We start from the raw sequence: 27,160 nt of genomic DNA on the forward strand, positions 1-27,160 counted from the left end.
GAAAAAGTGTTAGACAAAGATAACACAAGTAAACACAAAATACAGTTTTTAAATGAAGGTCTTTATTAATAAAGGAAAAAGAAATCCAAACCTACAGAGCCCTGTGTGAAAAAGTGATTGTCCCCCCTCCCCCTTAAAACATAAACCTGTGGTTTATCACATCTTTGGAAAGCTGAGTTAAATTTCCCTAGAGACACACAGGGCTGATTACTGCCAAGCCTGTTCTCAATCAAAAAATCACTTAATTAGGACCAGCCTGACAAAGTGAAGTAGACCAAAAGATCCTCAAAAGCTAGATATCATGCTGAAAATAGATCCAAAGAGAAATTCAGGAACAAATTAGAAACAAAGTAATTAAGATCTATCAGTCTGGAAAAGGTTATAAAGCCATTTCTAAAGCTTTAGGACGCCAGCAAACCACAGTGAGAGCCATTATCCACAAATGGTGAAAACATAGAACAGTGGTGAATATTCCCAGGAGGGTCAGCCAACCAAAATTACCCCAAACAGCGAAGCAAAGACTCATCCAAGAGGTTACAAAAGACCCCACAACAAGATTCAAACAACTGCCACCAAAAGAAAGAGACTGGGCAAAAAAGCATGAATGACAGAGTTCCAAGATGAAAACCACTGCTGAGCAAGAAGAACATAAAGGCTAGTCTCAGTTTTGCCAGAAAATATTTTGATGATCGCCAAGACTTTTGGGAGAATACTCTGTGTACTGACAAGACAGAAGTTGAACTTTTTGGAAGGTGTATTTCCTATTACATCTGACGTAGAAGTAATACAGTATTTAAGAAAAGGAATATCATACCAACAGTAAAATATGGTGGTGGCAGTGCGATGGTCTGGGGCTGTTTTGCTGCTTCAGGACCTGGAAGTCTTTCTGTGGTAAATGGAGCCATGAATTCTGCAGTCTACCAAAAAATCCTGAAGGAGAATGTTGGCCATCTGTTCGTGACCTCAAGTTGAAGCGCACTTGGGTTATGCAGCAGGACAATGATCCAAAACACACCAGCAAGTCCACCACTGAATGACTTAAGAAAAACAAAATTAAGACTTTGGAGTGGCCTAGTCAAAGTCTTGACCTTAATACGACTGAGATGCTGTGGCATGACCTTAAAAAGGCGGTCCATGCTCGGAAACCCTCCAATATGGCAGAATTACAACAATTTTGCAAAGTTGAGTGGGATAAAATTCCTTCAGAGCGTTGTAAAATACTCATTGTCAGTTATCGCAAATGCTTGATTGCAGTTGTTGCAGCTAAGAGTGGCCCAACCAGTTATTGGGTTTAGGGAGCAATCACTTTTTCACACCGGGCCCTGTAGGTTCGGATTTCTTTTAAAGACCTTCATTTAAAAACTGCATTTTGTGTTTACTTGTGCTATCTTTGTCTAATATTTAAATTTGGTTTGTGATCTGAAACATTTAAGTGTGACAAACATGCAAAAGAATAAGAAATCAGGAAAGGGGCAAACATTTTTTCACAACACTGTATAGACCATTTTTGATTTTAATCCCAATTTTTTTTTTTGCTAACTTAATCCAGATATGTTTTAAATAAAACTTCCTTAGACTCCAGCCAACATCTGACTCCGGGCCTTCAGCTATAACGTGTCATCACATGTAATGGCGACAAAAGGTAATAATATATATTTTTTACATTATATTTGTTTGTCTTGTTTCCGTAACGAAACACGTCCAACAAATCCAAAACAAAATCAGCATGACTTGGGGCGGAGCTCCCTGCGTCTTTCTACAGGTTTACGGTGGGAATTTTCCACAACATATCCTATTAAGAGACCCTTCTCTATGAATTATACCTTTACACATTTCTCTTAAAGGGGTATTCCCATCTCCAAGATCTTATCCCAATATATAGGTGTAATAATAATTATATTATATTATTATAATAATAATTATATTAGCAAATACCTCCAATTGGAAATGTAGTATAGTTCTTCAGATTCGCTATGATGATGATAATAATAATGGTGATAATCATATATTTAAAATGAATACCTATAGAGTACAAGCAATAAATAAACCATGCAAATAGATGTTACAAAAGCAAAAGCAAATTAGAAATAAATTCATACTTCCAACTATTTATTTTTGCACTACTCAGTATGAGAATATTCTGCTCTTTTTGCACTTTTATTTATGTGAATTCTCTCTCAATTTGAGTACATTTGTGGAATATCCATACGTATGGCTTATTAATTTTTGAATATATATCAATCCTTGAGTATATTGCCATCACTATTACTATACCTTTATGTGACATGCAGAAGTAGTGCTGTTACTTTAAAAGCATTCAGCAACTATTAGAGGTAACACAAGCACAGGAGACAGGAAGTGTTGTGCTCCAGAAGCATCCAGCAACTAGAGGGGTTAACACAGTCACAGGAGACAGGGAGTATTTTAGCAGAGCCCCAGGGGGATTTTGGGGGAATTTTTGTTTATTAGTCTGGCTGAAGCCAAAGATAAAGGTAATGTGTTATCTGGCTTCTGACAGAAGGTCACTGTTAGAACCTTGCTGTTAGGTTTTTTTTCCTTTGCTGGTCACATGACCTTGTTGGCCTATTTAATCCTGCTCCGCCCTTCTGGCTTTGCTGGACTTCATTGTATATCTACTTTCTAGCTAGCCTGTGCTCTGTATCTAGCTCTGTTAGTTTGCTTGGTCTACGGACCTCTATGTTCTATCTATTTTGTTTGTTCGTCTGTCTGCTACTATTTCTGTTAGGAGGTGTCCCATATTCCTCCCAGTCCTTAGTACTTGTAGGGATTCCCTCCCCACATCTATAGGTCTCCGTACAGACTAGATTAGGACTTTAGCAGGTCTGATCGCAGGATCAGGTTCCCTGTTACATCGTAGGGATTCAGCTGAGTCCTATAGTAGGGACAGATCTCCTCTCTTTCCTTAGCTTTGGTAGCAGAACATAACAGTAAGTCCAGCCTGCAAATTCTATAAGGAAAGATTTTTTTTTTTTTTTTTTTTGTTCCATCATGGTGTCGGTTCAGGATTTGGCTAAACACCTGCAGGGACTCTCTCTGGAAGTGGCCGAGCTCCGTCAGCACGTGAGTAACTGTCCTGGAGCATATTTCTTGGAGCCTAAGGTATGTTTGCCGGATTTATTTTTTGGTGAACATCGAGAATTTTTTTCATTTAAAAATGCTTGCTTATTGTATTTTCGTTTGAGACCCAAGTCCTCTGGGGATGAATCCCAGCGCGTAGGGTTCATAATGTCACTTTTGCGCGAAGAGCCTCAGGAGTGGGCCTTTTCTTTGCAACCTAGTGATACATGCTTCAGATCAGTGGATAGTTTTTTTTCTGCTTTAGGATTATTATATGATGATCCTGACCGTGTGGCATCAGCTGAGACTGAGTTGAGACGTTTAAAACAAGGATCAGGTAATGTGGAAAAATATTGTACTCATTTTCGTCGTTGGTCCACTCAAACAGGGTGGAACGATTCTGCTCTGAAAAGTCTATTTCTTGCTGGGCTCAGTGAAAGGGTTAAAGACCTGCTAATTGCTTATCCTACACCTGAGGATTTGCAACAGGCTATGCAATTAGCTATACGGGTGGATAGAAGACTGCGTGCTAGGGTTAATGAGAGCAAATCCTCTGCTATGTCAGTTTCTGGTTATGATAATGTGTGTACTAACAGTGGTGAACCGATGGAGATTGGATCGGTGGCACCTCGCTCTCAAGAAAAAGACCGTAGTTTTTCGGAAGGCTTGTGTTTCTATTGCGGAAAATCTGGTCATTTGATTAAAGGCTGTGAGCTTCGTATGAAGAAAGAAAAAAAAATGGTCAGTCACGCCCGTATTGCCTGTTTAAATTCCAAGGGTATATTTTTAGCTGCTTCCACGATTGCTCAGGAAAAATTAATGGAATTTCGGGTGTTTGTTGATTGCGGGTCTACACTGAATGTAATTGATGGGGGATTCGTGGAAAAACTCAATTTAAAACCTGAACCTTTATCATCCCCCATTGCTGTGGTTTCTGTGGATGGCTCCCCTTTGAAGAATATTACTCTCAAGGTCAGTGAATTTCCTCTCACTATTAATGGTGTTCACCATGAGAAATTGGATTTGGTAGTGTTGAATAACTTGCCTTCTCCAGTAATATTGGGTTTGCCCTGGTTAAAATTTCACAATCCTGTACTGGATTGGTCTACCAGTGAAATTAAATCCTGGAGCCATAAATGTTATGACAAGTGTTGTAACGGGCGTATTGCAGCTTTGGATAGGGGAGAATTGCCTGTTCCTATTCAGGATTTTTGGAGAGTTTTTTCTGAGAAAGAATCGCAGGTTTTGCCTCCCCATAGAGACTATGATTGTTCTATTGAATTTGTCCCTGGAGCGATTCTTCCTAAAAGTCGTTTATTTAACCTTACTATTCCTGAGAGGAAGGCTTTGGAGGAATACATACAGACAAGTTTGGCCGCCGGTCACATTAGGCCCTCTAAGTCTCCTGTGGCGGTTGGATTTTTTTTTGTAAAAAAAAAGGACGGCGGTTTATGTCCTTGTCTGGATTTTCGTGAGATTAACAAAATTACGGTACGCAATCCTTACCCACTGCCATTGATTCCTGATCTGTTTAACCAGTTATTGGGGGCCAAGTGGTTCTCTAAAATTGACCTTAAGGGGGCATACAATCTGTTGCGCATGAAGGAGGGTGATGAATGGAAGACTGCTTTTAACACTCCTGTGGGTCATTTTGAGAATCTGGTTATGCCTTTTGGTCTTACTAATGCTCCTGCATTTTTTCAGAATCTGATTAATGACATCCTTAGACCTTTGATCGGTAAAAATGTGGTTGTGTATTTGGATGACATTTTGATTTATTCGCCAGATCTGGAGTCTCATTGGCGGAGCGTGCGTGAGGTATTACAGTTATTAATGGACAATTCGCTTTTTGCTAAGCTGGAGAAATGTGAGTTCGCTGTACAGAGAATTAGTTTTTTGGGCTACATTATCTCCAGCAAAGGTTTTGAGATGGATCCGGTTAAGGTTCAGGCTGTGCAGGAATGGCCTAGGCCTATTGGTTTGAAATCGATACAGAGGTTTTTGGGTTTCGCCAATTACTATAGAAAATTCATAAAAAAATTTTCTAGTATTGTCAAACCTCTGACTGATCTCACCAGGAAAGGTGCTGATGCGGTTCAGTGGTCTTCTGAGGCCATTGAAGCTTTTGTGTATCTCAAGGAGAGGTTCACCTCTGCTCCCATCCTTATGCAGCCTGATGTTACTAGGCCGTTTTTGGTTGAGGTTGATGCTTCCTCTGTGGGGGTTGGCGCAGTATTGTCTCAGGATAACGGGGATGGATTACATCCCTGTGCCTTTTTTTCAAAAAAATTTTCGGAGACTGAATTGAATTACGATATTGGTAATCGGGAATTATTGGCTATTAAACTCGCATTTGAACACTGGCGCCACTTCTTGGAAGGTGCGGAATTTCCCGTTCAGGTTCTTACGGATCATAAAAATCTGATATATCTTGATGCTGCCAAGCGCCTGAATGCCCGTCAGGCTAGGTGGGCACTGTTTTTCTCGCGGTTTAATTTCTCCGTTACTTACATCCCTGGTACTAAGAATGTTAAGGCGGATGCCTTGTCTCGCAGTTTTTCTCCCATAGTCGGTGCTGAGAAAGAGGAAAACATTTTACAAGAAGGTGTTGTGATAGCTGCTTTGGACTCCGTTTTGGAAGATGAGATTCTTAAAGCTCAGGAGAATGCCCCATCTAACACTCCTCATGGGAGGTTGTTTGTGCCTGGGACCTTTAGGAGAGATTTGTTTGTTGAGTGTCACGAATCTCGGTTGGCAGGTCATCCCGGAATCTCTGAGACCAAGAGACTGGTGGGTCGCAGTTTTTGGTGGCCTGGATGGCAGAAGGAAGTCATTAAGTGGGTGCGCCAATGTACTATATGTGCTAGATCTAAGTCCTCACATACTCCTGCTGCGGGGTTACTTTGTCCTTTGGAGGTCCCCAGTGCTCCTTGGACACATTTGGCTATGGACTTTATAACTGACCTTCCCCCCTCTGAGGGTTTTACTGTCATCTGGGTGGTCGTGGACCGTTTTAGCAAGATGTGTCACTTGGTTCCCTTCGTCAAACTGCCCTGCGCTAAAACTCTCGCTAAGGCCTTTGTCAAGGAAATTGTCAGACTTCATGGCGTTCCTACTGACATTGTTTCTGATAGGGGTCCTCAGTTCGTGGCTCGTTTTTGGCGTGCCTTTTGTGACAGGTTGGGAATTCATTTGTCGTTTTCGTCCGGATATCATCCTGAATCTAATGGCCAGACAGAAAGGAAAAACCAGGATGTTGAGCAGTTCTTGCGTTGTTTTGTGGCAGACAATCAAGAGGGGTGGTCTGAGTTTCTGCCACTTGCCGAATTTGCTCTGAACAATCATACATCTTCTTCTGCTGGTTGTTCGCCTTTTTTTTGTTGTTCTGGGAGACATCCGTCATTTGGGTCGTTCTCCAAGTTGGGATCTGCCGTGCCTGAGGAGGAGAATTTTTCCGGTGATTTGGAAAGAGTTTGGACGGATGTGCGTGGTAATCTTCAGGAGGCCAACAGAAAATCTAAAGACTACTTTGATAGGAAACGACAGGAGGTTTTGTTCGCTGTTAGTGACATGGTTTGGTTGTCCTCTAGGAATCTGCGGTTGAGGATTCCTTCTAAGAAATTGGGTCCCAAGTTTGTAGGGCCCTTTAAGGTGCTTCAGGTTGTCAACCAATCTGCTGTTAGGTTGGAGGTTCCTACCTCCTGGAGAATTAATCCGGTCTTTCATGTCTCTCTGTTAAAAAAAGCTGTTGTGTCGGATGGTGACGCCTCTGCCTCTGTTCCTCCGGTGGTGGAGGACGGGGAATATGAAATTTCTCGCATCCTTGACTCTAGACGGTATAGAGGTAGTTTGCAGTATCTTGTGGCCTGGAAAGGTTTCGGACCCGAGGATAACTCTTGGGTGAGGTCAGATGATGTTTCCGCGTCCAGACTTATCAGAGCGTTTCACAGGAGATTTCCTGATAAGCCTGGTCCTAGGGGATCCGGAGGATCCTCTTAGAAGGGGGGGTACTGTTAGAACCTTGCTGTTAGGTTTTTTTTCCTTTGCTGGTCACATGACCTTGTTGGCCTATTTAATCCTGCTCCGCCCTTCTGGCTTTGCTGGACTTCATTGTATATCTACTTTCTAGCTAGCCTGTGCTCTGTATCTAGCTCTGTTAGTTTGCTTGGTCTACGGACCTCTATGTTCTATCTATTTTGTTTGTTCGTCTGTCTGCTACTATTTCTGTTAGGAGGTGTCCCATATTCCTCCCAGTCCTTAGTACTTGTAGGGATTCCCTCCCCACATCTATAGGTCTCCGTACAGACTAGATTAGGACTTTAGCAGGTCTGATCGCAGCATCAGGTTCCCTGTTACATCGTAGGGATTCAGCTGAGTCCTATAGTAGGGACAGATCTCCTCTCTTTCCTTAGCTTTGGTAGCAGAACATAACAGTCACTGAACAGGATTCAGATCAGGAGAGAAACAAAACACAGGTCAGATAATCTCCCTGAACTAACAGTGCAGAGTATTATCGGGCAGAAAAATAAGGACTGGAAAGAATCATCTTCACACAGGGATCATCTCCCTCATCAAACCCTCCCCCCCTCCATCTCCATGCAGGATAAAGAATGCTGTGCACTATTGTGTCCTTGTGAAGGAAAAGCCTGTGGTTGGTTATGCATAGAAGTGTGCTGCTAAGAGATCTCATCTATGCTGAATTATGCTACTGAAGAGACTGACATTACTGTGCCTGCTTTAACAGACTGTACTGTGGTGAAGCCTGTTGCTTCAAAGAGTTAAATGGTACTGGCCGTACTTGATTAAACTCCACTGTTCAACTGTTTATGAAGACTCTTCTCAGATGTGTCCAGTCAGCAATTGAATCTATCGTGTGCCTGAGAGAAGCTGCAGCCTATGGTGGCCCTGAGTAACGGTTCCCCCAGGATTCCAACGAATTCATGAAACCTGTCTCGCCCTATCTGAACCTAGCAGCGTGTGTGTAACATTTATCTCCTAATACTCACTTATAAAGGTTACTACTTCCCTGAAGTTTGAATACCCATGCTGTATATTTTAATATGATATATAAAATGTGTATTTTAAGCTATTTAATAAATTAGAAATTTGAACTCCTATAAGGGTGGCGTTCTTTTTTGTAGGGCATACAATATTGATCCAAGTGTCAGATCAAACTTGCCAATGCAAGTCGATGGGTCTTTGAAGAAAAAAAATTGGACAGCCTTCGGATGGCATCCATGTTTTTAATGGACGTATAGAAGTTTGAGAAACCTCCATCAGTTTTTTTTTCATCCGAGAAAATTTGATGAAACTCGGACCAAACTCTGACGGTAAAAACTGACAGTGACCAAACTCTGATGAAAAAAGGACTGAATTTTGCGCAAGAGAAAAATTACTTAAGGCTGAATGAGCCTTAAAGGGGTATTCCCATCTCCAAGATCTTATCCCAATGTGTAGTAGGTGTAATAATAATAATATTAGCAAATATCTCCAATTAGAAATGTAGTATAGTTTTTCTAATTCGCTATGTCGCTTACCTCATGTGCAGGCATTGCAGGACATTAGGTATCCATGGTTACATCCACTGATATAGTGACAGTTAGTTAGCTAGTTGCTAGTGGTCGTAACCATGGATGCCTAAGGTCCTGCAATGCCTGCACATGAGGAAATGGACATAGCCAATCAGCAAAACTATCCTACATTTCTAATTGGAGGTATTTGCTAAGATTATTATTATTACACCTACTACATATTGGGATAGGATCTTGGAGATGGGAATACCCCTTTAACTTTTAGACTGGTCAGATTAGTGTGTGGGGGGTTGTGGTGGTGGGGGAGACAGAAAAGTGGCGAGGAATAATATCTACTACAGTTTATGGGGGACATGGAGTGGCCAAAGAGGAACCGATCAAGAACAGAAAGGTGCAAGTGGGAAGGGTGAACTTTTTCCTCCTCTTCTGCACAAGAGAAACAATACAGGGATGAATACACGAGCTAGATGCAGAAGGGGAGGTAAGGGGGAAACAAAAAGGCCAGGAAATGAGGACATTTCATTACCTGTTGGCAGAGGCCACAGAGAAGAGGAGCACACATGCAATTCAGGACATAGGACACACAGAGCATATATTTTATCTCCTATCAGCCTGAACTGACAGAATTTGCAGGGAGATTCAACTGCTACTAATTATCTGCTCTCCCTGTGCTTAGAACTGCTGACGGAGAGGTGCTCCGGATGTTAGGCGGTTCACTGAGTGTCCCAGGAGAAAGCACCGTTTCGACCTGCACAGCCCCGACACCCCCTTATGTCTCTCCATATTGCCAATGTATTTATGGGACCCAGTGGATTAACTAACTGCTTTCAGATCAGGTGTAGCAGCTACAAACATTTCCTGCCCACCGCTGCCCATCACGTTCTTCATGCTGCCTCCTTGTTTCTTCCTGCACGCCCCACTAATGGTAAGACAGCGCTGCTCTGGAAGCACAGCTAAATTAGATTTTTCAATTCTGCAAAAAATTCCAAATTGTGGAGAATTTTAATATGCAAATTGTCTCTTCAAAGAGAAAGAGGACTTGAACTCTATAGCGCCATCTGTTGGAAGCAGCAATCCTACAAGTCACAATCGAGAAGACACTTGGCGAATTAGTCAAATTAATTTGATTAATCGCTCAGCCCTGATACAGACTAAAATAATGATTAGAGCTTTAAAATATAGGAATACTAATAGGACAACACAGTCATTTGTCACACAACTAGAATTTCAACAAAGTGTGCAAAAATGAAATAAATTTGTACTAGATAATATGACAAACATTATTACTTATCTAAGCAGCAAAATGTACTTCTGTCTCAATTTATGCGCCATCCTCCACCTCCTGCATTACTCATTCACTTGTAAAAATGTCTAAAATCAGTTTTGCTCAAGTGAGGACTGACTGACAGTTCACTGAGGAATCAGATTACAGCTGCCAATTGAAATCTATGAAGCAGTGGTGAAAAGAGAAAAATGAGAGTGACAGACCGACAAACACAGATGGGTCTGCTGCCTACAGGTAAGTGTTCATCTCATCCTAGAGCTGGAGTCACAGATAACCTGCTCAGTACTGCTGTATAATAACCCCCAGGCTGCTGCATCTGTGCTGCATAGAAATCGGCAAGCTGTAATACCTTATGTCTGTGTGCCCTGTGTATGGGAAACTTACACATAGATTCTGGAGGAGGCAAAAAATCTGGTCAAAAACATGGGATACAGTTACTATAATGGCCAAAAATTGTGTCACATCTCATGTACACACATGACACAGACACACACGTTTCTCATGGATATATCACCTTAAATAACGGATATGCTTTAAAATTAAGATACTCCATGACTGTGTGAACTAGATGAGGTCTAAGGGGTAACGTTTCTCCATGTGGAGAGTGATATACCAGCTCTGGCATGTCAATGTAAGGAGGCTTATTCGCTGTGCAATGCTACTCTGGGAAATTTAATATGCAAATTGTCCCTTCAGAAAGGAAGAGGACTTGAACTCTATAGCGCCACCTGTTGGAAGCCCAAAACAAATCAAATGTAAAGTAACATTTCAAAGTATTCATACTCATGATGAATCATGGCACCAATTTTACTAACTCTAAAGACTTCCCTTTGCCCAACATTACACATACGAGGAGAGCACTGGTGGACACAAACCGAAAAGGGCCCCCATGCAAGAAGAATATATTGGCCTTTTGCCGTCCAATAGCTCATCATAATGCACAATTCCTCCTACTTCAGAGGTAGAATGGGCCCCCTTATATCTTGGGCCCCTGTGCCCCTAACCCAATACACGAAAACTAAACAAGGCTACAATCCCACCAAGGTAGCCAAATCATACAGAAATTCCAGGACAGTTGGTAGAAATTGGTCACTTTTTTTGCTATATCCATAAAAAAAATGATAAAGAAGCCGAAGAAACGTATACAGATTATTCTGACTGTAATTATCATCATTTTACAGTTTACAATGACTTGGAGCTAATGTCTTCATATTAGGATTATGGGCTGTAGACATGTGTCACTATAATTATAATGATTTATTGTAGTTTTCCAATGTGTCTGTAAAACATTGTTTTTCTGATATTTTGATAAGCTGTCCAAAAAAAATAAGAAGTCAAGTTGACAACCTTGATCCCACGATGAGCTTTTAGTGAGTTTTTTATGTTGCAGATTTTCAGCCCCATTTCTGCGCCTATTATGTGCAGCACTGCAGCCTTTCAACAAGTTTTGTTTGAGCTGCCAAACCCGAACAGTAACGTGTACTTCCAGGGGAAGTTCATGTTCAGGGTATGTGCATGGACACTAGGTGTTCAGTACGGACCCCAAACTTTACACAATACGGTTCGGGTTCGCCCATCTCTATTTGTGAGGGCAATTGCAACCAATATATTGTATTTCGAAGCTAATAGTTCATTGTTTCAGCTAATCCCCAAACTTTTTCCTGATGTTTTCCGCACCCTGCAGCAAGTGATGAAATGAAACGGTGTGTGAGCTAATAAAACATAACTCATTTTAAAGGACAGATGGTTATGAGAAAATAAACATTTGTAAACAGGCAGTGAACACAATGTATCAGCAGGTGTAGAAGCAAATGCATTGCTAAGGATAAAACAAAAGTGGGAGTCTTATGTAAGCCATTATTAGAGGCATTTAACGCTCACCGACCCAGCTCAGTACGAGGATATGGAGCAAAACACATCATTTATAAAGTCGATTATTCGTTTTTTGTTTGTTTTCCTGAGACTGTAATAAATGGCTAATCGTGTTATTTCCTGCAGTAGAATCACGGCCGCAGAGCTCTACTTGCTGACGATCACGAAGGTTTCATGTATAAGTGCAGACCAAGACTATAAAGGTCCCTGATGTAAGGACAAGGTCTGGGCCCTTGCAGACAACACATCTTACATTTTCTGATATTTTAAATGACTGATGTCTGAAAAAAAAATTATTTCCTAAATGAAATAAAACATTATTTGCCCGTTTTCAGATCAATGGGCAGTTGAGTCGGGGCCCCCCCTAAGTGTCATATGTGGCTCCTCGCAGTAGCTCTCGCTGTACTGAGAAAAGTGCATTACTGAGACCCAATGAGAACACATACTGGTGATCTAGAGTAGTGAAGCGGTTAATGATGACATCTCTGATGGTCCAGGGCAGTAAAGTTGTAATAGTCACATTAATAGATGTCTAGGGCATTCAAAGGGTTAATGCAGGAGCAAACAGGTGATAAAGGGGCTGGCTTTCACCTTCAAAGAATCAAACAGCTTCTATCACAGACTCTTAAAGTGACCCAGATAATGTTCTAGCACAGGGGCACTCTTCAGTCTGTGTCCGCCACTGGGTTAATGGTAACATCACTGGTCGTCTATGACAGTAAATGGGTTATTAGTGGTCAGGAGAGATAAAAGGGTAAATGTAACCTCATCAGTAGTCTAGAGCAGTTAAGAGGTTAATGACGACATGCCTGGTAGTATAGGGCAGTGAGTCTGTTCAGTGAAGTATCTGGTGCCCAACCAATATGGTTACTGAGAACATCCTTCCACCACTGGTCCTGAAGGTTGCAGGACATCTTGCTCTTGCCCCTCTATCCCAGGATGTGACTGTACGATGTAGTGCATAAATAAATAGTGACAGCTACAAGTGCATTAATTACCCAGTCCCTGTACAGTATATAGAGAAAAGTATTGGGGCGCACTTCTCAATCATTCAGATTTTTTATTCAGTCCTATGGCAGTTATAGTTATATTACACTTGTATTAAATCTGACCCCTCACCCCCAGTGTGTAGCATTCGGCCCCTCGCCCCCAGTGTGTAGCATCCGGCCTCTTGCCCCCGGTGTATAACATTCGGCCCCATTGCCCCCAGTGTGTAAAATGCGGCGCCTTGTCCCCAGTGCATAACATCTGACCCCTCGCCCACCGGTGTATAACATCTGGCTCGATCGCCCCCAGTGTATAACATCCAGCCCCTCACCCACCGGTGTATAACATCCGGCTCCATCACCCCTGGCGTATAACATCCGACCCCTTGCCCCCAGTGTATAACATCCAGCCCCCATTGACCCCAGTGTATAATATCCGTCTCCTCGCCCACCGGTGTATAACATCCGGCCACATCGCTCCTGGAGTATAATATTATCTGGCTCCATCGCCCCGGTGTATAACATCTGGCCACAATGCTCCCGGTGTATAACATCTGGCCCCATCATCCCTGGTCTGTAACATCCGGCAGGAAGGAAAAAATGTCAGCTCACCCTTTGGAGAATCCAGTCGGTGGAGAAGCCCGTGAACAATGTCACTGCATGACGTCTAATGAATATAAAAGGGAAAGGGGTGATCCAGCTTCCAATCCAGGTATTATTTAAAAAGGTATCCTTTATTGTAGACGATTAAAAAACAAGAAATTTGGGTAACGGTACACACCAGCAATCTAACTGAGTAGGGAGACATGGAGAACCATCATAATGTGACCAAATGCATTTCGAATGTGCACTTCTTTGTTACTCTTGGTTTGAATCAACATCCTGCCCCTTGCCCCCTGTGTTTGCCATCTGGTCCCATCGCCCCTGGTATGTAACATCTGGCCTCATTGCCCCCCATTGTGTAACATCCAGCCTCTCGTATTCTGCCTTTACTGACATGTGGCAGAATGACCCATGGTAAGGAACTCACTGATACCAGTGTGGTAATAGGAGCCACCGGTGTAAGAAGTCAGGTCATGCTCTCCTAAATCTTCCCCATCACCTGTGAGTGATATTACTGAGAAGTGGAAGGAACCGCAGCAACTCAGCCCTGAAGTGGAGAGTCCGTAATGTTACAGAGCTGGGTCACTGAGTGTTGAGGAGCAGAGGGCAGAAAAGTCTCCAACGCTCTGCTTATTCCATAACTCCAAACCTCCTTTGGTATTAACATCAGCACAAAAACTGCACCGGTCGCTTCATGATATGGATTTCCATAGCTGAGCACCTGCATGCAGCCTTACATCACCGAACACAATGCCAAGCATCGGATGGAGTGGTGTAAACCCGCCACCACTGGACCTTGGAGCAGTGGAAATGTGCTCTGTGCAGGTATGGATCACACTTCTCTATCTGGGTTCTGATGGATGAATCTGTGTTTGGTGAATGCCAGAAGAAAGTTACCCGCCTGACTGCAATGTGCTAACTGTAAAGTATGGTGGTGGGGGGGTAAATCCATGAGGTTGCTTTCAGGGATTGGACTTGACCCCTTAGTTCTAGTGAAGGGAAATATTAATGCTTAAGCATACAAAGAAATTCTGGACAACCGGATGAATAACACAGCATGACTGCGCCCTGGTGCACAAAGCAAGGTCCATAATTACATGGTTGGAGGAGTTTGGTATGGAAGAACATGACCAGTTGCACAGAGTCCTGACATCAGCCCCATCCAAAGTCTTTGGGGGTGAGCTAGAACATTGAAACCGGCCTCTCCTCCAACATCAGTGTCTGACCTCACAAATGTTCTTCTGGGTGAAGGGGGCAAAAATTACCTCCAAAATCTTGGAGAAAACCTTACCAGAAGAGAGAGAACTGTTATAGCTGCAGAGTAGGGAACAACTTCATATTAATATTTATGTATGTAGAATGGTAAGTCATAAAGGCCCCTGTAGGTGTAAAGTGGTGGTGTCCTAATTCTTTTGTCCATATAGTGTATAAAAGCCTCCATCATTAATAGTTTTCTTCATTTGTGTACCTATAAATAAGCACGTATCTCCTCTGTCATGACAAAGGCATCACTGCTTCCATAAACGTTGTATATAATCAAGACCAAACATCTCGCTAACCATTAAAGTCACATTTCATACTTTGCCTACCCTAATATAGGTTCTTACTGTGCAGCGAACCACGAAAAAGCCAAGAAAATCCCAGTACATCAGAATGAGTGAGAACATAAGAAATATCACTGCTGAACCAATGGGAAAAAAAATTGTTATTTTTTGTAAAATGAAGACTTCGGTGATCTGACGTTGATAGGAAAACACAGATCAGTAGTGCATAAAATGAAGTACGGCTCAGCTGGAGCTTAATGAGGTTCATACCAGAAACGATGCTGCCGTTGCACTGGGCCGCGATGTCCAGTTCCTGGCACTCGGAAAAAAACTATATATATTACAAATAAAGATTTTTTATCCATATGGAAAAAGTTTACTGGTTTGGCAAACTCCTTTAAATGTAAGGGATACAGCATGCAAATCCTGGAATAAAGTCACTACCTTTTCCCCACATGTAATGTGTCATTACAAGGATGGCTTCAACACAATCTTTCTGTTCCCATGGCAAAATGTATTAAAATAGACTGAGATATCAGGATGAGTCAATTTAGATTTTCTTCCTCTTTTTATGTAGATTTTATAAAGGAAAAGATCAAATGTGAGGTTACAATATTTATTGATTAAAAGAAAACAATGGGGAGAGGGATATACTAATCCGCTAAGCAGGGGCGGGCTAATGACTCTGCAGATTATTCTGCCCTAGCGCAAATTTTATTTTTATGGATTACTGGATTATTAATAACACTTGTTTATCATGGAATCACATTATAGCATATACATTGTTGGCAACCAGCAGCTCTCCAGTTGTAAAACTACAACTCCCAGTGTGCTCTGAAAATCTTTCGAACCCTGTGAAAGATTGAGTAATATAGAATTATAGCCCCGACTCATTAAGACTGTCGTTTCATATGCCAATTTTACTGAGGTATGTGCAGGAATACGATGGACTAAATTCATAAGAGGCACACGCCATTAATGGATTCAGCACATCTTATCACTTGCGTGTGCCTTGTCAATGATGTTACTCTACTCAGGGACTGCAAGCAACATTTCTGGCATAAGAAAAGCTGCCATATTTGCAAAAATTTCAAGCGTGGGGGTAGCCATTCCCCATCCCGGCTCGGCCCCTTTCCCAGCTCCGTCCATTTTGGTAGAGCAGCATCAAAGTGGCATGAAATTGCTAAAAGGAAAAAGAAAAATAGCACAATTCCACATTGTGCAAAAATTTTGTGACTAATCAAAGTGTTCTGGCGTAAACCCTTTGATGTATAGGCCCCCTATATTTTTTGGGTCAAATTAATTGTTGTGAATCACTGTACATTGGGTATTTAGGTTGGCGGTCACAGTTCCCTTTACGTATGAGTGATATGGGTGTTGGACCTATTCTGTGCAAAGATATCCTACTAGTACCCCCATACTCAACCTCTGAATTTTATGTAAAGAGGAATAGGACTGGGGGAAGATGTATAATATGAAAGTTGCGAGAAACAGGGCCATAAGCAGGATTTTCCCAAGGAGGGAATTACCTAAATCCTCAAGGCTCCAGCCAAGGCAAGGAAACAGCCTTTGTCACCACCTTTTTGTGTAGGCCAATGCTGAGAAAATCAAAGACCAGTACTGTCCAGGCTATACTTCACAATGCAATTTGGTCATTATCAGAAAATGACTTATTGCTTATTTCCGTTTTTTTGTGTTAAATGAACACGATGCATTTTAAAAAATTTAAATCTTGCGATTTTCAAACTAGTAGTCACTGGGGCTATTTTAGACTCATACTTCCTGTCCTGTACAGATGACTTTTCAACAGCCTCATTATCAGCACAGACAGTGCTGATAATGACAATGACAGGTAGCACAGCTATACATGCTGATAACACTGGATCAACCTATTACAATAGTCGATGACACAGCAGGGAGGCTCCTCTTGCCTTCACGATGCGCTTTGCACATGCTTATTAAATGCTTTAGTACATTAGAAAGCATCGGAGTCAGTCTATTGCTGCTAAAGTACAGTCATGGCCAAAAGTTTTGAGAATGACACCAAAATTATATTTTCACATGATCTGCTGGCCTCTGGTTTTTATTAGTGTTTGTCTGATGTTTATATCACATACAGAAATATAATTGCAATCATATTATGAGTACCAATAGGTTATATTGACAGTTAGAATGAGTTAATGCAGCAAGTCAATATTTGCAGTGTTGCCCCTTCTTCAAGACCTCTGTAATTCTCCCTGGCATGCTCTCAATCAACTTTTGGACCAAATCCTGACTGATAGCAGTCCATTCTTGCATAATCAATGCTTGCATTTTGCCAGAATTTGTTGGTTTTTGTTTGTCCACCCGTCTCTTGATGATTGACCACAAGTTCTCAATGGGATTAAGATCTGGGGAGTTTCCAGGCCATGGACCCAAAATCTCTATGTTTTGTTCCATGAGCCATTTTGTTATCACCTTTGCTTTATGGCAAGGTGCTCCATCATGCTGGAAAAGGCATTTTTGGGCGCCAAACTGCTCTTGGACGGTTGGGAGAAGTGGCTCTTGGAGGACATTCTGGTACCATTCTTTATTCATGGCTGTGTTTTTAGACTGGGTTTCAGGATGCTTTACAGTTGGCATGAGACAAGACTGGTGGTAGCGCTCACCTCTTCTTCTCCGAATAAGCTGTTTTCCAGATGTCCCAAACAATCGAAAAGGGGATTCATCAGAGAAAATGACTTTGCCCCAGTCCTCAGCAGTCCACTCCCTGTACCTTTTGCAGAATATCAGTCGGTCCCTGATGTTTTTTCTGGAGAGAAGTGGCTTCTTTGCTGCCCTCCTTGAAACCAGCCCTTGCTCAAAGAGTCTCCGCCTCACAGTGCGTGCAGAAGCACTCACACCAGCCTGCTGCCATTCCTGAGCAAGCTCGGCAATGCTGGTAGTCCAATCCCGCAGCTGAAACAGTTTTAAGATACGGTCCTGGCGCTTGCTGGTCTTTCTTGGGCGCCCTGGAGCCTTTTGACAACAATGGAAGCTCTCTCCTTGAAGTTCTTGATGATGCGATAGATTGTTGACTGAGGTGCAATCTTTGTAGCTGCGATACTCTACCCTGTTAGGCCATTTTTGTGCAGTGCAATGATGGCTGCACGTGTTTCTTTAGAGATAACCATGGTTAACTGAAGAGAAACAATGATACCAAGAACCAGCCTCCTTTTAAAGTGTCCAGTGATGTCATTCTTACTTAATCATGACTGATTGATCGCCAGCCCTGTCCTCATCAACACCCACACCTGTGTTAATGGATCAATCACTAAAACGATGTTAGCTGCTCCTTTTAAGGCAGGACTGCAATGATGTTGAAATGTGTTTTGGGGGTTAAAGTTCATTTTCTGGGCAAATATTGACTTTGCAAGTACAGTAATTGCTGTTAAACTGATCACTCTTTGACATTCAGGAGTATATGCAAATTGCCATTACAAAAAATGAAGCAGTAAACTTTGGAAAAATTACTATTTGTCTCATTCTCAATACTTTTGGCCATGACTGTACATGTAGATTTCCAGAAAGAACAAGTAGTATGAGTCTAGAATAGCTCCAGTGGCCAGTGTGAAAATTGCAAGATTTAAAATTTTTTCAAATACGTATAAAATATATTTTTAACAATAAACTTACAATAAAATGTGATTTAAACATTACTTCATTTTCTGATGACATCTCCAAAAAAGAAAAAACTCTGTTGCCTTTGAATGTTTGTAATAATGCTTAAATAAATCAAAGGGGGGATAAGACAAAGAAAAATGAAGTAAAAGAACATAAAAAATCCTTACAATCAAAGTAACAAATACCATACCATATTTTTCGCACTATAAAACTCACTTTTTAGCAAGAAAACAGTTGCTAAAAAATGTGTGCGTCCTATAGTTAGGATAAAAAAAAGGGGTTTGGTATGGTGTTAGCCAGTTGAAAAAAGATTGCTCTCAGTGGGAACAACAAGATAATCTTGTAGTTATGATACCTTTTAATGGCTAACAAATATAAGATAAATGATGTGCTTTCGAGACAACTTAGCTCTCTTCCTCAGGCATGGTATAATAAAATATATGAAGAAACACAAATACATTGAAGGAAATCATTATTTGATCCCTTGCTGTTTTTGTAAGTTGGCCCACTGACAAAGACATGAACAGTCTATAATTTTAAGGGTAGGTTAATTTTAACATTGAGAGATAGAATATCCCCCCCAAAAAAATCAAGAAAATCACATTGTATAAATTAGATACATTTTTTGCATTTTGTATAGAAATATCTAACAGCAGCAGAAGGCAGAATTGGAATGGAGCCTCTTGTGCTATATGCACTGCAGTCTGCTTTATACACTGCCTGCCTATACACCCTGCCTGCCTGATATCTCTGCAGATAGATTAGTCCTCAGAAGGACTGTTTGTTAAGATGGATATGTGTAATGTACGTTTTTTCTCCCTACACTAGCTAATACACAAGCAAATCTGTCCCTGACGCAACAAACACCCACATCTTCTCACCTGACCTTCCTGTCTCAATTTCTAGGGGACCGCAGCACACCACTGTTGAACCCAGAGAAGTGTCAAAAGGTTGTTGGTTGGATAGCAGATAATGCTTCCAGTCACTTAGCCACCACCACCACCACCCTGTCTTCCACACAGTCAAGTCTCATTAGCTGTGAGTCTGGAAAGCATATTCCTCACCCTGATCCTCCTTCCTCCCACCGTGCCGAGTACCCAGAGACAACTGATCCCACACTTGGACACTCTGAAGAGCTGTTCACTTTTCCATTTATAGATTCGGGCCTCTCTCCTGGTCCACTTGAAGCGGGGCAAGAGGAGATTGCGTGTACCGATGCCCAAATATTTGAGCAGCCACGGTCACACGAAGTCGACGGTGGGAAAGTGTCACAAGAGGTGGATGATGATGAGACACAATTGCCAGAAAGTCAGGAGGAGGACAAGGGGGCGGAAGTGGAAGACGAGGTGGTGGATAATATACTAAATAACTCAACTTGGCAGGAGGACATGCAGAGCGAGGACAGCAGCACACAGGGGGAGGAAGACAGAGCACCCCAACAGGCAGGAAGAAGCAGTGTGGTGGCTGCAGACAGAAGGCAGGCAACCGTTCCCCGTAACACCAACACGAAGGAAGTTGCCAGTACAACTGTTAGGTCTTCCCGAGTCTGGTTGTTTTTTAAAGACTCTGCCGATAACCCCAAAAAGGCCATTTGAACCACCTGCCAGGCCAGCATCAGCAGGGGTGGCAAAACGACCAGCCTGACCACCTACGGGTTCAGTCTCTCTGCCCTTGTCCATATGTATGTCACTTGACAAATGGTAAGGTTTTAATATTAGAGCTAGGACTGTCCCATAAGGGTTACCGTGAAGTGGTGGGATGGCTTTTACATTATTTTGATCAAAATTATGTTAACTAAATACCCTTTATTATTTATCATTATTTTTGCACTGTGCAATTTACCCATTTACTTCCAGTTATTTGGGTATTTTGCTTGCTTTTGGTTTTTCTCTGTCTAATGGCCTTATGTGAACATGCATTTACATTTTGTATGCACATCAATTTACGCTTCAGTTCAGACTCCCAGGTTTTTTCTTTGCAGTATAGTGTGCTTTAGTGCATTTAAGGGTGTGGCCGCCCTTTGTCTGAACTGAAAGGTTCATTCTGCCTCTCAGGTCTATGTCTCCACTACGGGTTCAGTCTCTCTGCCCTTGTCCATAGGTATGTCACTTGAGAAATGGTAAGGTTTTAATATTAGAGTATGGACTGTCCCATAAGGGTTACCGTGAAGTGGTGGAATGGCTTTTACATTATTTTGATCAAAATTATGTTAACTAAATACCCTTTATCATTTATCATTATTTTTGCACTGTGCAATTTACCCATTTACTTCCAGTTATTTGGGTATTTTGCTTGTTTTTGGTTTTTCTCTGTCTAATGGCCTTATGTGAACATGCATTTACATTTTGCATGCACATCAATTTACGTTTCAGTTCAGACTCCCAGGTTCTTTCTTTGCAGTATAGTGTGCTTTAGTGCATTTAAGGGTGTGGCCGCCCTTTGTCTGAACTGAAAGGTTCATTCTGCCTCTCAGGTCTATGTCTAAACTACAGGTTCAGTCTCTGTGCCCTTGTCCATATGTATGTCTCTTGACAAATGGTAAGGTTTTAATATTAGAGTTAGGACTGTCCCATAAGGGTTACCGTGAAGTGGTGGGATGGCTTTTACATTATTTTGATCAAAATTATGTTAACTAAATACCCTTTATTATATATCATTATTTTTGCACTGTGCGATTTACCCATTTACTTCCAGTTATTTGGGTATTTTGCTTGTTTTTGGTTTTTCTCTATACCCTATAACTGTATAGCAGACCCTCTCCTTTCTAATGGGAACATGTCGTACCTTGTTACTGTGGCCCTGCTCCATGTGTCTTTAAATTCTTAGTGGGGTTTTTCCTAAAATTGGTCAGCCGTTGGACTCACTGCATACCCTATAACTGTATAGCAGACCATCTCCTTTCTAATGGGAACATGTAGTACTTGTTACTGTGGCCCTGCTCCGTGTGTCTTTAAATTCTTAGTGGGGTTTTTCCTAACATTGGTCAGCCTTTGAATTCACTGCATACCATATAGCTGTACAGCAGACCCTCTTCTTTCTAATGGGAACATGTCGTACCTTGTTACTGTGGCCCTGCTCCGTGTGTCTTTAAATTCTTAGTGGGGTTTTTCCTAAAATTGGTCAGCCGTTGGACTCACTGCATACCCTATAACTGTATAGCAGACCCTCTCCTTTCTAATGGGAACATGTCGTACCTTGTTACTGTGGCCCTGCTCCGTGTGTCTTTAAATTCTTAGTGGGGTTTTTCCTAAAATTGGTCAGCCGTTGGACTCACTGCATACCCTATAACTGTATAGCAGACCCTCTCCTTTCTAATGGGAACATGTAGTACTTGTTACTGTGGCCCTGCTCCGTGTGTCTTTAAATTCTTAGTGGGGTTTTTCCTAACATTGGTCAGCCTTTGGATTCACTGCATATCATATAGCTGTACAGCAGACCCTCTCCTTTCTAATGGGAACATGTCGTACCTTGTTACTGTGGCCCTGCTCTATGTGTCTTTAAATTCTTAGTGTGTTTTTTCCTAAAATTGGTCAGTTGTTGGACTCACTGCATACCCTATAACTGTATAGCAGACCCTCTCCTTTCTAATGGGAACATGTCGTACCTTGTTACTGTGGCCCTGCTCCGTGTGTCTTTAAATTCTTAGTGGGGTTTTTCCTAAAATTGGTCAGCCGTTGGACTCACTGCATACCCTATAACTGTATAGCAGACCCTCTCTTTTCTAATGGGAGCATGTCGTACTTGTTAATGTGTCCCTGCTCTGTGTGTCTTTAAATTCTTAGTGGGTTTTTTCCTAAAATTGGTCAGCTGTTGGACTCACTGCATAACCTATAACTGTATAGCAGACCCTCTCCTTTCTAATGGGAACATGTCGTACCTCGTTACTATGGCCCTGGTCCGTGTGTTTTTAAATTCTTAGTGGGGTTTTTCCTAAAATTGGTCAGCCGTTGGACTCACTGCATACCCTATAACTGTATAGCAAACCATCTCCTTTCTAATGGGAACATGTCGTACTTGTTACTGTGGCCCTGCTCTGTGTGTCTTTAAATTCTGAGTGTGGTTTTTCCTAACATTGGTCAGCCTTTGGCTTCACTGCATACCCTATAACTGTACAGCAGACCCTCTACTTTCTAATGGGAACATGTCGTACCTTGTTACTGTGGCCCTGCGCTATGTGTCTTTAAATTCTTAGTGGGGTTTTTCCTAAAATTGGTCAGCCGTTGGACTCACTGCATACCCTATAACTGTATAGCAGACCCTCTCCTTTCTAATGGGAGCATGTCGTACTTGTTACTGTGGCCCTGCTCTGTGTGTCTTTAAATTCTTAGTGGGATTTTTCCTAAAATTGGTCAGCTGTTGGACTCACTGCATACCCTATAACTGTATAGCAGACCCTGTCCTTTCTAATGGGAACATGTCGTACTTGTTACTGTGGCCCTTCTCCGTGTGTCTTTAAATTCTTAGTGGGGTTTTTCCTAAAATTGGTCAGCCGTTGGACTCACTGCATACCCTATAACTGTATAGCAGAACCTCTCCTTGCTAATGGGAACATGTCGTACCTTGTTACTGTGGCCCTGCTCTATGTGTCTTTAAATTCTTAGTGGGGTTTTTCCCAAATTTTGGCAGCCCTTGCAGTCACAGCATGGGCATTACCACTATAGGAGACCCGCTCGGGAACATTTTTTTTTACTGAGACACTCCTCTATGTCTCTTTAAAGGGGTATTGGGTTGCGTCCAAATTTTTGGCAGCCCTTGCAGTCACTGGATACGCAATAACAGTATAGGAGACCCACTTGTTAATAATGGGAACAGCAAAGCATAGTCGGCTGATGGCTCTCTAACAATAGCTACATCCGACTGCTGGCCTTTAAAGAATAGTAACGGCCGTCTAATGTCCCTGTAAAAATAGGCTTTATGACTTTCAGAGTCCCTCCATCATAAATAAAAAAGGATGTGTCTGATGATGTGTCACACACCACATTGCCAAATAAGGTTGTAAAATGTTAAAATGACATTTCCCGGTGAATGCATTTGTCTTAAAAAATAACGTAAAAAAAGCAAAACAATAGGATCTTTCTTTAGTATAAAAAACAGCGTCACCAATTTAACCTCAATGCAATCACATTGTTCAGCTCATGAACCTCCTCCTCCGTCTCCGAAATGATCACATCAGTCACAAGCTGACAGCACCGCAGCACTGCCTTGGCCAAGCGGCAACAAGCTGTGCTGAAGATAACATGCTTAATGCTTAATTGACAAACTGCCCAGTGCTGCAGAGTTGTTGAAAGCTGTAACACAGCAGCCTGATCTGTGGCTCTCACAGCTGAACATACAGCCAGGCATGGTCGTGGGTGACAATGGGCGGAACCTGGTGACGGAGAAATGACAACCGGGGTAGATGCGGTTTCCCTCTATGCCAGTCCTTTCACCGAGCTAAAGAATATGGCTGTGGTGAAATACAGCTCCCACTGAGAAGCTGTTTCAGATTGAAAAACATTGTGCCCACAAGAGGATTTGATTCTGAGGGCTAACCTTTCTCACTCGCTCAAGAGCTCCATAGCAGCTGCAAAGTTAGAGCTATCATGAACTCTCCTGAGGTAGAAGCCAAGGCACACCAGAGGATTCTCTGGTGGGACCGTCCAACCCTGCTGTGAAGCAGTCCTGGCTAAGAAAAGTGTGTGGGAAGGTTCCCGGACACTCTATGGCTGCTTTTTTACTGAGGAGGAAACACATGCAAACGCGGGGAGAACATACAAAGTCCTTGCAGATGTTGTCCTTGCTGGGATTTGAACCCAGGATCCCAGCGCTGCAAGGTTTCAGTGCTAACCACTGATCCAATGTGCTGCCGTTCACCCTCTAATATCTAACAGCTGGAGAAACTTTCACCTACTGCCACTCTATCTTCAGCTCCTTTGTGAGAAAATGTATTTGGGCAGCCACTCAGACTACCAAATAAAATTCCTGAGAAGGAAATTGGGGATGGCTTCGCTACTGGTACTGGGGGCACTGCTAATACCATGGCGTCGTACCATAGTCTGCTGGAAATATTCCAGGCTGGTAGGAGGCAAGCAAATTCCCACAGAAAAGTACCAGCAGTAATGTTCAGGCCACATTTCAAGTGCAAGCAGCTTTAGAGGACTTCCTGGGAGAAATGACACGCAGGGTAGATACGGTTTCCCTCTATGCCAGTCCTTTCACCGAGCTAAATACAACTCTTAGCAAAAAAAGTTGTGGACTGGCTCCGTACCGTCCCTGGCCACATTCACCTGTCCACGTGTTTGTGGTTAGGCAGTCCTTCCCAGTAAGTGCACTGGAGAGGGCACGGGTAATGTTGTGGGACCTGTGCTTGTGGAAGGTGGAGGCGATACCGGGAAATATAGTGGCGGCCAGGGACCGAATATGGACACCTGGCCGCCGCCGGCATGAGGTTGTGAAAAGCTTCCGCCTCCACAAGCTTAAAAGGCCATATTTCAAGTGCAAAGAGCTGCCCAGAAATCTGGCAGTTTAGTGTTGCGGCCTGTGGGTGGGTGGGTGTGTGGCTGCATACTTGCACTTGCATTACAAGTAACAGAAAACTAAACAGATGGTGGCCTCTATCATCATGGCCTCACCTCGGCACTATGAACTCTCCTGAAGAAGGGCCCGCCGGAGCAGTCTCTGGTTCTCTGGTGGGCCCGTCCAACCCTACCGAAAAGCAGCCCTGGCTAAGAAAAGTGTGGGGGAAGGTTCCCGGACACTTTATGGCTGCTTTTTAATGTGGATCGGCCATGCTTATGCATGTTATTTCTCAAACTGCATTACAGATCAGGCCATTGTCCAACTCTGTATTCAAGAAATTAAATGCGCAAAGAAAGATGTGTGTGTGTCAAAGCACCACCGACAAGTGCGAGTTGATGTTGGACGGGCTGCCATTGCTTCTGCAACAAGCTCAATTACAGGACTTCCTGGGAGAAATGACATGCAGGGTACATACGGTTTCCCTATATGCCAGTCCTTTCACCGAGCTAAATACAACTCTTAGCTAGAGATGAGCGTTGTTCTACTCGAACTGTTCGCCAATCTCAAATTCGAGCTGTTTTGGGCGGTGTTCGAGCCGGTCGGCGAACACGAACAATTTGAGAAAAATTCGGCTGTTCGAGGTTATGTTCGATAACTGTTCGTGCACCAAAATCATAACTGGATTTTTTCTCAGTAATGATGAAAATTAATGTTAATACGCAGTTTGAGTGTACAGCGGGGCGGGGGGAGGGGCAGGGGATGGATCTCTGCAGGAACAATGAAGATCTCCATTTTTTTTTCTCTTTCCCGCATTTGCAGTGGGGAGGTGCAATCTGTCAGCCTATCAGCAGCGCACACACGGAGCGAAGTGCTTTTTTTCACACAAGCAAGGGCATGTGTGATTGGCAGTGTATGTCACATGTCCTTGCCCTATAAGACCAAGCCATTTTCCCCGTCGCCACCATTTTCTCACTGCTGCAGCTGCGTGTTAGACGGCACCGCTGTTGCTGTGTGCGCTATACCTTGTTAATTTCAAGCCAATTTTCGCACAAATATACAGATAGCTTGGGAGTAGGGAATAGTTGTGATTGCAGTCCTTTTAAGGACTAGGTTACAGCATTTCCTACGACTTTTATCAGGCAGGTCTGTGCTCTTAAATAGATAGATTGTGGGAGTAAAGACTAATTGTAATTGGAGTCCTTTTCAGGACTAGGTTACATCAGTTCCTATCAGTTTTTGCCAGGCAGGTCTGTGCCAGTGCTGTGCAAGTTTTTTTCACAGCATTTGGCTGAATCTAGCAAAGCTAATCCTTTTTGGCCTATTGCAGAGTGTGTTAGTCAGTGGAGTAGCCTATCTGTGTTGCAAGATATACCACCTGTGTATAGAATACCAATTTTTTTACTGCACCTAGTGAAGTAAAATCTTTTGGGCATAGCATCATTCTATTAGTCCATCTATACTGACCTCCATCAGGTTGCAAACTGAATATAATTTTTTTCTGCATCTAGCTCTGAAAAAATATTTGGGCTTCTAGCAGTGTGTGGGACTTGGTCTATTAGTCCATCTATACTGACCTCCATCAGGTTGCAAATTAAAAATAATTTTTTTCTTCATTTAGCTCTGAAAAAATATTTGGGCTTCTAGCAGCGTGTGGGACTTGTTCTATTAGTCCATCTATACTGACCTCCAACAGGTTGCAAATTAAAAATAATTTTTTTCTGCATCTAGCTCTGAAAAAATATTTGGGCTTCTAGCAGTGTGTGGGACTTGGTCTATTAGTCCATCTATACTGACCTCCATCAGGTTGCAAATTAAAAATAATTTTTTTCTGCATCTAGCTCTGAAAAAATATTTGGGCTTCTAGCAGTGTGTGGGACTTGGTCTATTAGTCCATCTATACTGACCTCCATCAGGTTGCAAATTGAATAAAAAAAATTTCTGCATCTAGCTCTGAAAAAATATTTGGGCTTCTAGCGGTGTGTGGGACTTGGTCTATTAGTCCATCTATACTGACCTCCATCAGGTTGCAAATTAAAAATAATTTTTTTCTGCATCTAGCTCTGAAAAAATATTTGGGCTTCTAGCAGTGTGTGGGACTTGGTCTATTAGTCCATCTATACT

General features: G+C 42.4%; 1 protein-coding gene across 1 annotated transcript in view; it reads right to left on the bottom strand.

The window, feature by feature from the left end:
* Nucleotides 1–27,160, bottom strand: part of GUCY1A2 (guanylate cyclase 1 soluble subunit alpha 2) — a 398,286-nt gene that overhangs the window by 35,739 nt on the left and 335,387 nt on the right. The window lies entirely within an intron of this gene.

This window comes from Phyllobates terribilis, unplaced genomic scaffold (genome assembly GCF_046119375.1).
Source record: "Phyllobates terribilis strain yellow unplaced genomic scaffold, ASM4611937v1 Scaffold_2__4_contigs__length_985480577, whole genome shotgun sequence".
NCBI classification, from domain to species: Eukaryota; Metazoa; Chordata; class Amphibia; order Anura; family Dendrobatidae; genus Phyllobates; species Phyllobates terribilis.